This window comes from Amia ocellicauda, chromosome 6 (genome assembly GCF_036373705.1).
Source record: "Amia ocellicauda isolate fAmiCal2 chromosome 6, fAmiCal2.hap1, whole genome shotgun sequence".
In the NCBI taxonomy this organism is placed as follows: domain Eukaryota; kingdom Metazoa; phylum Chordata; class Actinopteri; order Amiiformes; family Amiidae; genus Amia; species Amia ocellicauda.
The window spans coordinates 45,794,814-45,809,105 of NC_089855.1; positions in this window are offsets into that span (position 1 = coordinate 45,794,814).

Genomic DNA, 14,292 nt, shown 5'->3' on the forward strand with positions numbered 1-14,292 from the left:
TTGAGCTCACCTGGCACTCTGAAGCGAGTGAAGAGCCTCCTGGTTGGGAAGTGCATAGGCCTCAGGCCTTTTAGAAAAATAGTCCATAGCAATCGAAATGAAGTGGTTGCCTCAATCCGTAGTCCGGGAACGTCAATGGCCACTCTCTCCATAGGCTCCTACATTATACTGGAGCATTGGAGCTCTTGCTTGCTGTTGGGGCCCTTTTCTCGCTGTGTAGGTATCACAGCATTGACACCAGCTTTCCACATCCCTTTTACAGCACACCCAGTAGAAGCACTGTAAGGTTTTAGTAATTCTGAAGTGCCCTGCTGTGGGAAGGTCATGCAACTCTTAAAATGGAGGGCTGGATAGCAGTGGCTGCCACTAACTGCCAAATAGTGCAATCTCCTGCCAGCACCTGCCATTTCCGATAGAGCACTCTGTCTTTCACCTCCAAGCTGTTTCATTGAGCCCATAACACCTTCACTATGGCTCCATGTGGGGCGATTTCATCCCAGGTAGGCCTCTGACCCTCTTGCTTCCAATTCACAATGGGCGCAATGTCTCTGCCTTCCTTCCATAGGGCAGCCAGTTGCTCACTTGTCCAATTCTCCAGTGGCTGCTCTGCTGTCTCCCTTATGACCCTGACCCCACAGACCTCTCTGTGATTCTTCTCTCTCAGGTGGCAGTACAAGCAGTCTGCCTCCACACAGGGTCATCGAGACAGGGCATCAGTGTTGCCATGGTGGTGGCCTGGTTGATGTTTTACCTCAAAATTGAACTGCTGCAGTTTCTCTAGCCCACCGGGCAAGCTGGCCTTCTGGATTATGGAAGCTCATGAGCCATTGCAGGGAGGCATGGTCTGTGTGGACTAAAAACAGCTGCCCGTACAGGTAGTGGTGAAAGTGTGTAACAGCCTTTATGACAGCCAGCCGCTCCCATTTCGTCACGCAGTAGTTCAACTCTGCTTTGCTGAGGGCCTGACTGTAAAAGGCCAATACTTTCTCCCCCTCTGCAGTTTCCTGTGAGAGCACTACGCCCACACCCTGCATCAGTGTCCAGGATGAAGGTGTGGTTAGTAGTAATATAGGGCATTTTTTCGGAAGGGGGGCTTCGGGGGATTTGACCTTTGACCTGAACTTGAGTTGAACTCGGGGGGCCCCTTCCTAGGGGGCTGGGGGGGCCCTCCTAAGGGGGGTTAAGGGTGATTTGACCTTTTTGCCTTGAACTTGAGTTGAACTTGGGGGGCCCCTTCCTAGGGGGGTGGGGGTCCTTCCTAGAGGGGTGGGGGGGTTGTTTGTACCGCGGCACAAAATAATTACCATGTTGATGGATTCCGAAGGAATGTGCAGGGTGGTGGTGGGTCTTCAACTGTTCTTTAAGCCAGACTGATTCTTTAGTAAAATAGCTATTTTTCTCTATACGTGTGAAGCTCCAAAAGAGCGCTATGTATACCCTTCAGATTCTTTAGAAAACATAGATATTTTTCCCTACACTAATGAAGCTCCAAAAGAGTTGTATTAAAGCCCCCCTGATTTATTTAGTAGAATAGCTATTTTTCCCTAAGCGAGTGAAGCTCCAAAAGAGCTCTATTAAAGCCCTCCCGATTCTTTAGTAACATAGATACTTCTACTTAAGCGAGATCTGTGAGGCTGTCTCTTCAACAGGGCCAAAGCAGTTACCTCTTTCAAATGGACAAGGGTCCTGTCGGTCCGGAGCTTTTTGAGCTAGTGGGGGTGGTGAGGAGGTGTCTATGTCTTTAGTAACCTCGGATCTGTGAAGAATTAGTATATTTGGGGGCGGAGTTGACAGGGCACTGAAGGAATAGCCTATCAGGTTAGAGTTTGGTTTGAAGAATTTCAATATTTGGGGGCGGAGCTAACAGGGCACTGGTGACAGGTGGGTCTGTTTTCAATTTAAGAAGCGGCTCTGTTGACATTGGAGGCGATGGGCCCCCCGGGCCCCGGACAAGGGAATGTGTTGAGAGATAGCAATCTGTAGAAGTGCTGGGGCTGTGGGCAGCTTGAGAGACACAAGATGGACTGAACTTTAGAAAATCCTGAATATGAGCAAAATGAAAAGAAATGTAATACAGAAAATGTAAATTAAAACTTTCAGTAGTCAGTATAATCTCAGTAAATACTACACCTATCCAAGACCAATATTTTCCAGCATATATCAAACGTATTATTTAAAGAACAGATACAATGTAAAGATTGAATAAATACAATTATGAAGTTTTAAAGGTGTGTGTGTGTGTGTGTGTGTGTGTGTGTGTGTTCACAACACCCGGTGATGTAAATGAAATGTAACGTTACTATGTTAAGAAATACTTAAATATAGAAGAGTTATAGAATATATATGTTATATAAGAAGCATAGACTATATATGTAGAAACTGGGACATTTCAATACAACTCAATAAAATCAGCATTTGTAATAATATTAGTAACCAAACATCAAATTATTTTAAAAAAATAGGTAATATAATCCATTCATGCATTAAGATTAAGTAAATACATTTAATACGATCTAAGCACAAACCTATGTGTGTGTGTGTGTGTGTGTGTGAGTGAGTATACATTAGAATAGCTTGACAATATCAAGTTTGAACATCCATCAGTACATTTAAGTAGTATCATTCTTACAGAGGGGGGTCTGTGTGTCTGTGTGTGTGTGTGTGTGTGTGTGTGTGTGTGTGTGCGTGTGTGTGTGTGTGTGTGTGTGTGTGTGTGTGTTTACATATATACCGAGTGCAAGCTGGAAATCACGGCCCCAGGTTTCTTTTCTTTTTCTTTTTCAGATCCTAATAAGATTCAGCTCGTCCTCCACTTTGCACAGATTTGTACTAGATTGCAACTTTTACGTACAGAGCTAAAGAATGATAAGTCAGGCTAAATGGTCTAAACTTTAGAAAATCCTGAATATGCACAAAAGTAAAAGAAATGTAAAACAGAAAATGTAATTGGAACTTTCAGTAATCAACATAATATCAGTAAATACCACTCCTACCCAAGACCTATATTTTCCTGTATTGTAGAATATATCAAACATGTTATTTAAAGAAAAGGTAAATGTAAAGCTTGAATAAATACAAGTATAATGTTTTAAATGTATGTGTGTGTATGTGTGTGTGTGTGTGAGTATGTGTGTGTGAGTGTGTGTGTGTGTGTGTATTCACAACACCCGGTGATGTAAATGAAATGCAATGTTACTAAGTTAACTTAAGAAATCCTTAGAAGAATCATAGAATATATATGTAGAAACTGTGAAATTTCTATAAAACTCAATAAAAGCAGCATTTGTAGTAATATTAGTAACAAAACATCAAATTATTTTCAATAAATATCTAATGTAAGCCATTTATGCAATAAGATTAAGTAAATACACAATATGATTTAAGTAAAAATCTATGTGTGTATGTATATTTATATAATTTGCACATTACAATAGCTCGGGGGTGCGGTCTGAAGACCTTAATGGTCTTGGTTGTATTGACAGTAAGACATTTGAACAGACTTCAGTACAACTAACTAGTAACTTATGTACTGACATAAAGAACGAAAACACAATTTTATAACGATGGTAAGTAAATGAAACTAAACCACACTTATTTAACTTAAGAAGTACATAACCGTAACAGTATATAACCGACATTTAACTGAGCACAGCTCTTTGCTAGTTAGATAACTCTCCACGGTCAAACAAAAGCCTTATAGTAGTAACTTTCTTACAGAAATAAAGAATGCACCCTATGATGTTAAGAAAAAAAAGAATTAAAAAATACTAAAGTAACTTTAGACATATTAAATATGTATCATTCATTAAGTATGTGTCTATTAAAACAGTAGATTTATACTTTTTCTAGAAAATTAATCTCCAGGCTCAGCATCTCAGGGAGTGAGACCGACCCAGCAGCACATAAACACAATAAAGACAGAGGCCAGAGGGAGCAGCAACCTTAGAGACCACAGCGAGAGACAAGCGCAGGGAGACACAGTCACACTAGAGTCACACCGGATCATGCGTGAATCCAGCAGGTCTGTAGTGAGATAGGGTTAACACAAAACAATCAGGCACAGAAAAAGAGAGATGGGCTAGAAATAGAGAAAAACGATAAATAAATAAATACATACATACATACATACATAAATAAAAAAACATAATAACAGGGTGAGTTATAAAGACCAAACCGACACAGTTAAATATTTGAACGTTTTATTAAGAATTTGCTTCACCAAAACAGTTTACACAGTCACTCCACTGATGCCCTGACAGGATCACAAGACAGTGGAGGGGCTTCACAAGCAGCACGTCCTGCTTTCAGCACCGCGGTGGGGGTTTGCAGGGAGCTGCACGGTTCTATCAGCAACACAAAACTATCCCCCCTAATGACTGAGAATTTATCACCAGAAAGCCTGTACAAAGCCAGCGGTCAGGCACTTCTATCCTGTCTGAGTAACGTGATTCAGTAACATCTCTCAATGATATTCTGTATACATTCTATGAAGTTCTTATCTGGGTGTCTGACTTTAAGTCTTCCTTTTTATGGTTTTAAACCATTTTTGCAATTAAGTGATATTGTACACATATGTGAGACACCAGATGTATTTCACTAGTTTTGCAAACTGCTTTATGAGACTCATTGTCTGTATCTAAGTAATGTACAATTGTGTTGAAACATGCACAGTGTACTGAAATACATGACATACTGATGTGATAGATTTGACTATTTCGCTACAAATGTTGATATTTGGGAAATGCTTAATTATTATTATTATTATTATTATTATTATTAATATTATTAATATTATTATTAATATTAGTATCATTAATATCATCATTATTATTTATCGGGAGACGCCCTTATCCAGGGCAACTTACAACATCATTGCAATATAAAATGTATTTTCTATATCAAAGTCAATTCCGGTTGTTACAAAGCACACATAGCAAACAGAAATAGTCAATACTTTATATTCAAAATACTTTGTGGGCTTATTGCATATATCAATTTTATTATTTTTATTACAGATAGGTCTCCTCAAGAGGAGTTTAAGCGGCTCTGTATGGGTTGGGGTGGGGGGTCTGAGCTCAGGCATATCCAGAAGCCTTAATGCCCTGCTCTGTTTCAAGAGCCAAGTTTAGCCATTTGGCATTCCTTTTAAGTGTATGTAGTCTGGTGATAACATAAAGCTGTTTTTTATGTTTATATATAGTGACAGACTGACAGACAGAAACAGCATCACCCTGAACAGATGTGTCAAATCAACAGCTGGGACCGAACAGCATATAGCTTAAGCATCTAGGGTTTAAAACAGCATCGCAGATTCTCAGTCACCCGGCCAATAGTTCACTGATTATCTTTGAAATGTGAGCAGAAACAGGACCAGCGCAATTCAGATTAATATTCTATACATTGAGCTGATGTAGCATCATTTCATTCCTTCCCACCCTGTGTATGTTATTAACAATAAAGAAGCATTTCATAAAATAGAAACCTCTCTGATTCTTATTTTGTACAAAAACATGTTCTTACCGCCTTGTGTCTCTCCCTGCTAAATCTGATTTCACTTTACTGTACAACTCGTACCCGAAATAACGTTCAAAATAAGTAAAGTAGTTAAAAAGTCAAAAGTTATGCACATCAACCTGTTCGATGTGTCCCTGTATACAAATTAAAGAAGTATTGTTTTAATGGCCTCCTTGACTCCTGTACACTCTGAGTCATCCAAAGTTTTGCTAAAAAGGGCTGATCTGACCGCGCTGGGGAGAAAGCAGTGGGGGAGGAGAGTCCAGATAAGAAAATAAAATAAAAAAAGCTCCGGCCTCTGTGGAGAGCCGCCTGAAAAGCTGCGAGGAATGCGGCCCGTACATTCACAGCCCCTCTCTGATCTGAACCCCCTGACACAGATCCTCCAGAGCAGACCGGACAGCACAATGTCACATTACAGCGGCGCCAATGCAGGGTGTCTGTCTAGTTAGTTAGATAGTTGTATGAATTCTCTGCATTGACACTGTTAAGGCTGTACAGAAACACATGAGAACTGCAAGGTCTTGATGTTTTTATTTTTCCTTACTAAGGTATTATCATTTCCAGACAGGATCAGTAAACTAAAGGAAAATAAAATTAAATGTTTATGCTTTAAAATATTAATTTCACTTTACATTTGTATTGATTTGTATTACAAATAACTTCAATAATAACTAAACTAACCACCCACCACCACCTGTCTGTGAGCACACTAAAGACAAATTAAACTTTCCAAATAGTGACAATAAAAATACACTAACTTGAAAGTGTAAAGATTGCATCTAAGAGGGGTTTAAAATTAAATGATTGAGATTTAACAGATTAGTAATTGTAAGAATAAGAAGCATCTTAATGTTTACCTTGAATTCAGGGCAACACAGTTAATGAACGGGCAGGGCTATTAAACCTGGTTGAACATTATTCAAAATACAACACTAGTGATCGTCTGGAGCGTTACACAAATTGGGGGACAGGATTTCTCAGGCTTTAGGGAGATTGAACCACCGTCACACGTCCCACAGCACAGGACACTGACTCTCGTACCCCGTCATCTGTCTGCATCACCCCTGAAATGAAAAGTACAGCCTCAACCACATCAGTTTTTTTGGTCTGTCAAGAAGTATGGTGCCATGTGTATCGCCTTCTAACAGCATGTTTAATAAAATCTTATTGATTTGTTGTTTTATTCAGCACACATATTTTAAATCACATGAACACAGTTTTTATACTGGTGGACATATTTGGCTTTTGGGCCCGATGTACAAGCTATTTTTAAGCGGGATTTGACTTATCAGTAAAATACAGTCTAAAGACAAAGGTTCATTTTCACAAAGATCAAGATTTTATTTTATTTTATTGTTTTGGATTTATTCAACCTTAATCAAATGCATTATTATAAATCACAATGCTGAATACAAACAGGGAGCCTATAACAAATACTCAGGGGGAATCTGCTTTAGATTAGTATGTAATTTCAAATAACTAGACCAAATACCTCAAACACATCAGAAATAACTGTTTACAAAGACTTTCCGTATTTATGACATTAGTCGGCTGAAAAAGGTTTTCAAGGTAAGGTAAAAGAAACAAATGTGTAACTTTAAATTAAAAAACAACAACATTTTACTCATTTGTGACAATAAAGAAAACTAAGTTGAGGCCCTAAAACAAAGACCCAATAAATGCTTAGAAACAACAACACATTTGTGTCGTTCAGATAAGAAAACTGAATAGCGGGTGACCACAGCCCGGGTGGAAGGGATCTAACTCTGTCTGTGTGTTAAAAAGTCACGAAACATGATTGTGAAAACTCTGACTCATTACATAAGTTTGAATTACTATTTATTTATGTGTTTTCTTTACAGTTTTCTTTCTGGTTGAGCATCCTGAAAAGAACTGCACATTCATATCAGATCAGGGGTTTGATATGAGAGAGCTGTGAACACAGCGATCGGTAAAAAGCATCAGTCACAGGCTAGGGGCCCCAGCCCGGGGTGGAGCCGCTTAACAAAACCCCTGCAGGGGCAGAGCAGGCGCCTCTAAGAGCACCTCTGGTTGGTAGCACAGACCGAGGACCTAGGTAGTAGGGGTGCTTTTTTGTTTAGTTGTATCATTGACTATATACCTAATATATTTATATTCCCATGTATTCTGTATGTAACAATGTCCCATTCTTAAACATGACCTTTTTATCGCCATATTTTGGAGCGTCTGTAAACATTTGGCACATCTCACCGGCGTTGTTTTTAAATGGAGTTAGTATTGTGTACTTGATTATAGCACAGGGATCTGGTGTAATGTGAGTCTACAAGGCTGTATGTGTTGTCTTTCCACCTCTATACAGACCAAACATGTATTTAGTTATTTCACCTTAAACATGATTACATATTTCAACGACCCTGTTTATATTGAGGTATTCACAGAGGAATCTAGCTTAGACTCTTTTATACCTTTGAACCTATAAACAGGTTCTGACAACGAATAACCCCGTACAATGTATTCCGATGCTTTCCGGATTTGAACCCAGCGCACCGTCCACTCAAAAACATTGTAATTCTTTAACATTAATAAATACACCCTATTTCACAGGATAAGACCATGAACATGTTTATTAACCAAACAAAACGTGTCATTTGTATTTTATGTCGGGGGATGAGGCTTCGGGGGGTCCGCAGGTGTAATAAAGCCCGGAGCGTAGGCCCGGGGGCGAGCCGGGGAGGGAAGAGGTTCGCGGGCCCTGGCGGCCTCCTCGGTTTTTGGAGAAGACATTTTCTTTGTCTTCTGACCCGAGTCCCGCACCATGGCGCTCTTAGAAGAGGGCGTGCCCGTACACGTCCACATGCCGCCAATGGCAGGAGCCTCCTTGGTCTTTGGAGAAGACATTTTCTATTTTGTTAGGTATCACAGCTTTTTCTCTCAACGAGTCAAACCATCCTGATTGTTCACCATGTTCAACGGTATCTACGAGAGAACCTGTGGGAAGAAAACCCGGGCTAGGGGTCCTTCGCTCTGCGATTTGAAGCTCGAACGGATCTGGGAGTTGACTGGTGGTGCAAGACGGGGTTATAGCTTTAAAAGGGACAAGGGATATATCGGTGTGGAGCTTTATGGACTAGGAGATGATGATGATATGTCTACACCTTTTTTACCCAGAATTGAATACCCTTACGAGGATTGGCGGCATGTGGTTGAGTGTAGAGACAGCAGCTATATGGATAAGACTCTAGAAGCGTTGAAATACAGGAAAAGAGACCCTGATATCCCGCCTAAGACTATGAAATTTGAAAGTCATGACTGGGACAGCGCGCTACTCCAGAGGTTTGGAAGAGCGGTGATGAGTCTAACTATGTCCGATGACAACCTAATTGTGTTCAAGAGGGCCCGGATTACACAACCTATTGCGTGTTATAGAGGAGGGGAGCCTGTGTTTCAAGAGATGGAGGAGGAAGTAACACAGGTTACCATCATTGATTTTGATGGAACAGACTGGCCGGTGTTGAAAGAGTTAATAAGCGAAATTAATGAGAGTTTTGAGGCCTTGAAGAAATGCATGGAGCTGGAATCTGTTAAAAAGAGACTGTGCTTCCGTCGTGAAGGGCGACGGAGATGTGAAGGCGGTTGGCGGCGTGTGGATGTGTACGGGCATGCCCTGTTCTAAGAGCGCCGCGGGGCGGAACTCGGGTCAGAAGACAAAGAAAATGTCTTCTCCAAAAACCGAGGAGGCTCCTGCCATTGGCGGCATGTGGACGTGTACGGGCACGCCCTCTTCTAAGAGCGCCATGGTGCGGGACTCGGGTCAGAAGACAAAGAAAATGTCTTCTCCAAAAACCGAGGAGGCCGCCAGGGCCCGCGAACCTCTTCCCTCCCCGGCTCGCCCCCGGGCCTACGCTCCGGGCTTTATTACACCTGCGGACCCCCCGAAGCCTCATCCCCCGACATAAAATACAAATGACACGTTTTGTTTGGTTAATAAACATGTTCATGGTCTTATCCTGTGAAATAGGGTGTATTTATTAATGTTAAAGAATTACAATGTTTTTGAGTGGACGGTGCGCTGGGTTCAAATCCGGAAAGCATCGGAATACATTGTACGGGGTTATTCGTTGTCAGAACCTGTTTATAGGTTCAAAGGTATAAAAGAGTCTAAGCTAGATTCCTCTGTGAATACCTCAATATAAACAGGGTCGTTGAAATATGTAATCATGTTTAAGGTGAAATAACTAAATACATGTTTGGTCTGTATAGAGGTGGAAAGACAACACATACAGCCTTGTAGACTCACATTACACCAGATCCCTGTGCTATAATCAAGTACACAATACTAACTCCATTTAAAAACAACGCCGGTGAGATGTGCCAAATGTTTACAGACGCTCCAAAATATGGCGATAAAAAGGTCATGTTTAAGAATGGGACATTGTTACATACAGAATACATGGGAATATAAATATATTAGGTATATAGTCAATGATACAACTAAACAAAAAAGCACCCCTACTACCTAGGTCCTCGGTCTGTGCTACCAACCAGAGGTGCTCTTAGAGGCGCCTGCTCTGCCCCTGCAGGGGTTTTGTTAAGCGGCTCCACCCCGGGCTGGGGCCCCTAGCCTGTGACTGATGCTTTTTACCGATCGCTGTGTTCACAGCTCTCTCATATCAAACCCCTGATCTGATATGAATGTGCAGTTCTTTTCAGGATGCTCAACCAGAAAGAAAACTGTAAAGAAAACACATAAATAAATAGTAATTCAAACTTATGTAATGAGTCAGAGTTTTCACAATCATGTTTCGTGACTTTTTAACACACAGACAGAGTTAGATCCCTTCCACCCGGGCTGTGGTCACCCGCTATTCAGTTTTCTTATCTGAACGACACAAATGTGTTGTTGTTTCTAAGCATTTATTGGGTCTTTGTTTTAGGGCCTCAACTTAGTTTTCTTTATTGTCACAAATGAGTAAAATGTTGTTGTTTTTTAATTTAAAGTTACACATTTGTTTCTTTTACCTTACCTTGAAAACCTTTTTCAGCCGACTAATGTCATAAATACGGAAAGTCTTTGTAAACAGTTATTTCTGATGTGTTTGAGGTATTTGGTCTAGTTATTTGAAATTACATACTAATCTAAAGCAGATTCCCCCTGAGTATTTGTTATAGGCTCCCTGTTTGTATTCAGCATTGTGATTTATAATAATGCATTTGATTAAGGTTGAATAAATCCAAAACAATAAAATAAAATAAAATCTTGATCTTTGTGAAAATGAACCTTTGTCTTTAGACTGTATTTTACTGATAAGTCAAATCCCGCTTAAAAATAGCTTGTACATCGGGCCCAAAAGCCAAATATGTCCACCAGTATAAAAACTGTGTTCATGTGATTTAAAATATGTGTGCTGAATAAAACAACAAATCAATAAGATTTTATTAAACATGCTGTTAGAAGGCGATACACATGGCACCATACTTCTTGACAGACCAAAAAAACTGATGTGGTTGAGGCTGTACTTTTCATTTCAGGGGTGATGCAGACAGATGACGGGGTACGAGAGTCAGTGTCCTGTGCTGTGGGACGTGTGACGGTGGTTCAATCTCCCTAAAGCCTGAGAAATCCTGTCCCCCAATTTGTGTAACGCTCCAGACGATCACTAGTGTTGTATTTTGAATAATGTTCAACCAGGTTTAATAGCCCTGCCCGTTCATTAACTGTGTTGCCCTGAATTCAAGGTAAACATTAAGATGCTTCTTATTCTTACAATTACTAATCTGTTAAATCTCAATCATTTAATTTTAAACCCCTCTTAGATGCAATCTTTACACTTTCAAGTTAGTGTATTTTTATTGTCACTATTTGGAAAGTTTAATTTGTCTTTAGTGTGCTCACAGACAGGTGGTGGTGGGTGGTTAGTTTAGTTATTATTGAAGTTATTTGTAATACAAATCAATACAAATGTAAAGTGAAATTAATATTTTAAAGCATAAACATTTAATTTTATTTTCCTTTAGTTTACTGATCCTGTCTGGAAATGATAATACCTTAGTAAGGAAAAATAAAAACATCAAGACCTTGCAGTTCTCATGTGTTTCTGTACAGCCTTAACAGTGTCAATGCAGAGAATTCATACAACTATCTAACTAACTAGACAGACACCCTGCATTGGCGCCGCTGTAATGTGACATTGTGCTGTCCGGTCTGCTCTGGAGGATCTGTGTCAGGGGGTTCAGATCAGAGAGGGGCTGTGAATGTACGGGCCGCATTCCTCGCAGCTTTTCAGGCGGCTCTCCACAGAGGCCGGAGCTTTTTTTATTTTATTTTCTTATCTGGACTCTCCTCCCCCACTGCTTTCTCCCCAGCGCGGTCAGATCAGCCCTTTTTAGCAAAACTTTGGATGACTCAGAGTGTACAGGAGTCAAGGAGGCCATTAAAACAATACTTCTTTAATTTGTATACAGGGACACATCGAACAGGTTGATGTGCATAACTTTTGACTTTTTAACTACTTTACTTATTTTGAACGTTATTTCGGGTACGAGTTGTACAGTAAAGTGAAATCAGATTTAGCAGGGAGAGACACAAGGCGGTAAGAACATGTTTTTGTACAAAATAAGAATCAGAGAGGTTTCTATTTTATGAAATGCTTCTTTATTGTTAATAACATACACAGGGTGGGAAGGAATGAAATGATGCTACATCAGCTCAATGTATAGAATATTAATCTGAATTGCGCTGGTCCTGTTTCTGCTCACATTTCAAAGATAATCAGTGAACTATTGGCCGGGTGACTGAGAATCTGCGATGCTGTTTTAAACCCTAGATGCTTAAGCTATATGCTGTTCGGTCCCAGCTGTTGATTTGACACATCTGTTCAGGGTGATGCTGTTTCTGTCTGTCAGTCTGTCACTATATATAAACATAAAAAACAGCTTTATGTTATCACCAGACTACATACACTTAAAAGGAATGCCAAATGGCTAAACTTGGCTCTTGAAACAGAGCAGGGCATTAAGGCTTCTGGATATGCCTGAGCTCAGACCCCCCACCCCAACCCATACAGAGCCGCTTAAACTCCTCTTGAGGAGACCTATCTGTAATAAAAATAATAAAATTGATATATGCAATAAGCCCACAAAGTATTTTGAATATAAAGTATTGACTATTTCTGTTTGCTATGTGTGCTTTGTAACAACCGGAATTGACTTTGATATAGAAAATACATTTTATATTGCAATGATGTTGTAAGTTGCCCTGGATAAGGGCGTCTCCCGATAAATAATAATGATGATATTAATGATACTAATATTAATAATAATATTAATAATATTAATAATAATAATAATAATAATAATAATAATTAAGCATTTCCCAAATATCAACATTTGTAGCGAAATAGTCAAATCTATCACATCAGTATGTCATGTATTTCAGTACACTGTGCATGTTTCAACACAATTGTACATTACTTAGATACAGACAATGAGTCTCATAAAGCAGTTTGCAAAACTAGTGAAATACATCTGGTGTCTCACATATGTGTACAATATCACTTAATTGCAAAAATGGTTTAAAACCATAAAAAGGAAGACTTAAAGTCAGACACCCAGATAAGAACTTCATAGAATGTATACAGAATATCATTGAGAGATGTTACTGAATCACGTTACTCAGACAGGATAGAAGTGCCTGACCGCTGGCTTTGTACAGGCTTTCTGGTGATAAATTCTCAGTCATTAGGGGGGATAGTTTTGTGTTGCTGATAGAACCGTGCAGCTCCCTGCAAACCCCCACCGCGGTGCTGAAAGCAGGACGTGCTGCTTGTGAAGCCCCTCCACTGTCTTGTGATCCTGTCAGGGCATCAGTGGAGTGACTGTGTAAACTGTTTTGGTGAAGCAAATTCTTAATAAAACGTTCAAATATTTAACTGTGTCGGTTTGGTCTTTATAACTCACCCTGTTATTATGTTTTTTTATTTATGTATGTATGTATGTATGTATTTATTTATTTATCGTTTTTCTCTATTTCTAGCCCATCTCTCTTTTTCTGTGCCTGATTGTTTTGTGTTAACCCTATCTCACTACAGACCTGCTGGATTCACGCATGATCCGGTGTGACTCTAGTGTGACTGTGTCTCCCTGCGCTTGTCTCTCGCTGTGGTCTCTAAGGTTGCTGCTCCCTCTGGCCTCTGTCTTTATTGTGTTTATGTGCTGCTGGGTCGGTCTCACTCCCTGAGATGCTGAGCCTGGAGATTAATTTTCTAGAAAAAGTATAAATCTACTGTTTTAATAGACACATACTTAATGAATGATACATATTTAATATGTCTAAAGTTACTTTAGTATTTTTTAATTCTTTTTTTTCTTAACATCATAGGGTGCATTCTTTATTTCTGTAAGAAAGTTACTACTATAAGGCTTTTGTTTGACCGTGGAGAGTTATCTAACTAGCAAAGAGCTGTGCTCAGTTAAATGTCGGTTATATACTGTTACGGTTATGTACTTCTTAAGTTAAATAAGTGTGGTTTAGTTTCATTTACTTACCATCGTTATAAAATTGTGTTTTCGTTCTTTATGTCAGTACATAAGTTACTAGTTAGTTGTACTGAAGTCTGTTCAAATGTCTTACTGTCAATACAACCAAGACCATTAAGGTCTTCAGACCGCACCCCCGAGCTATTGTAATGTGCAAATTATATAAATATACATACACACATAGATTTTTACTTAAATCATATTGTGTATTTACTTAATCTTATTGCATAAATGGCTTACATTAGATATTTATTGAAA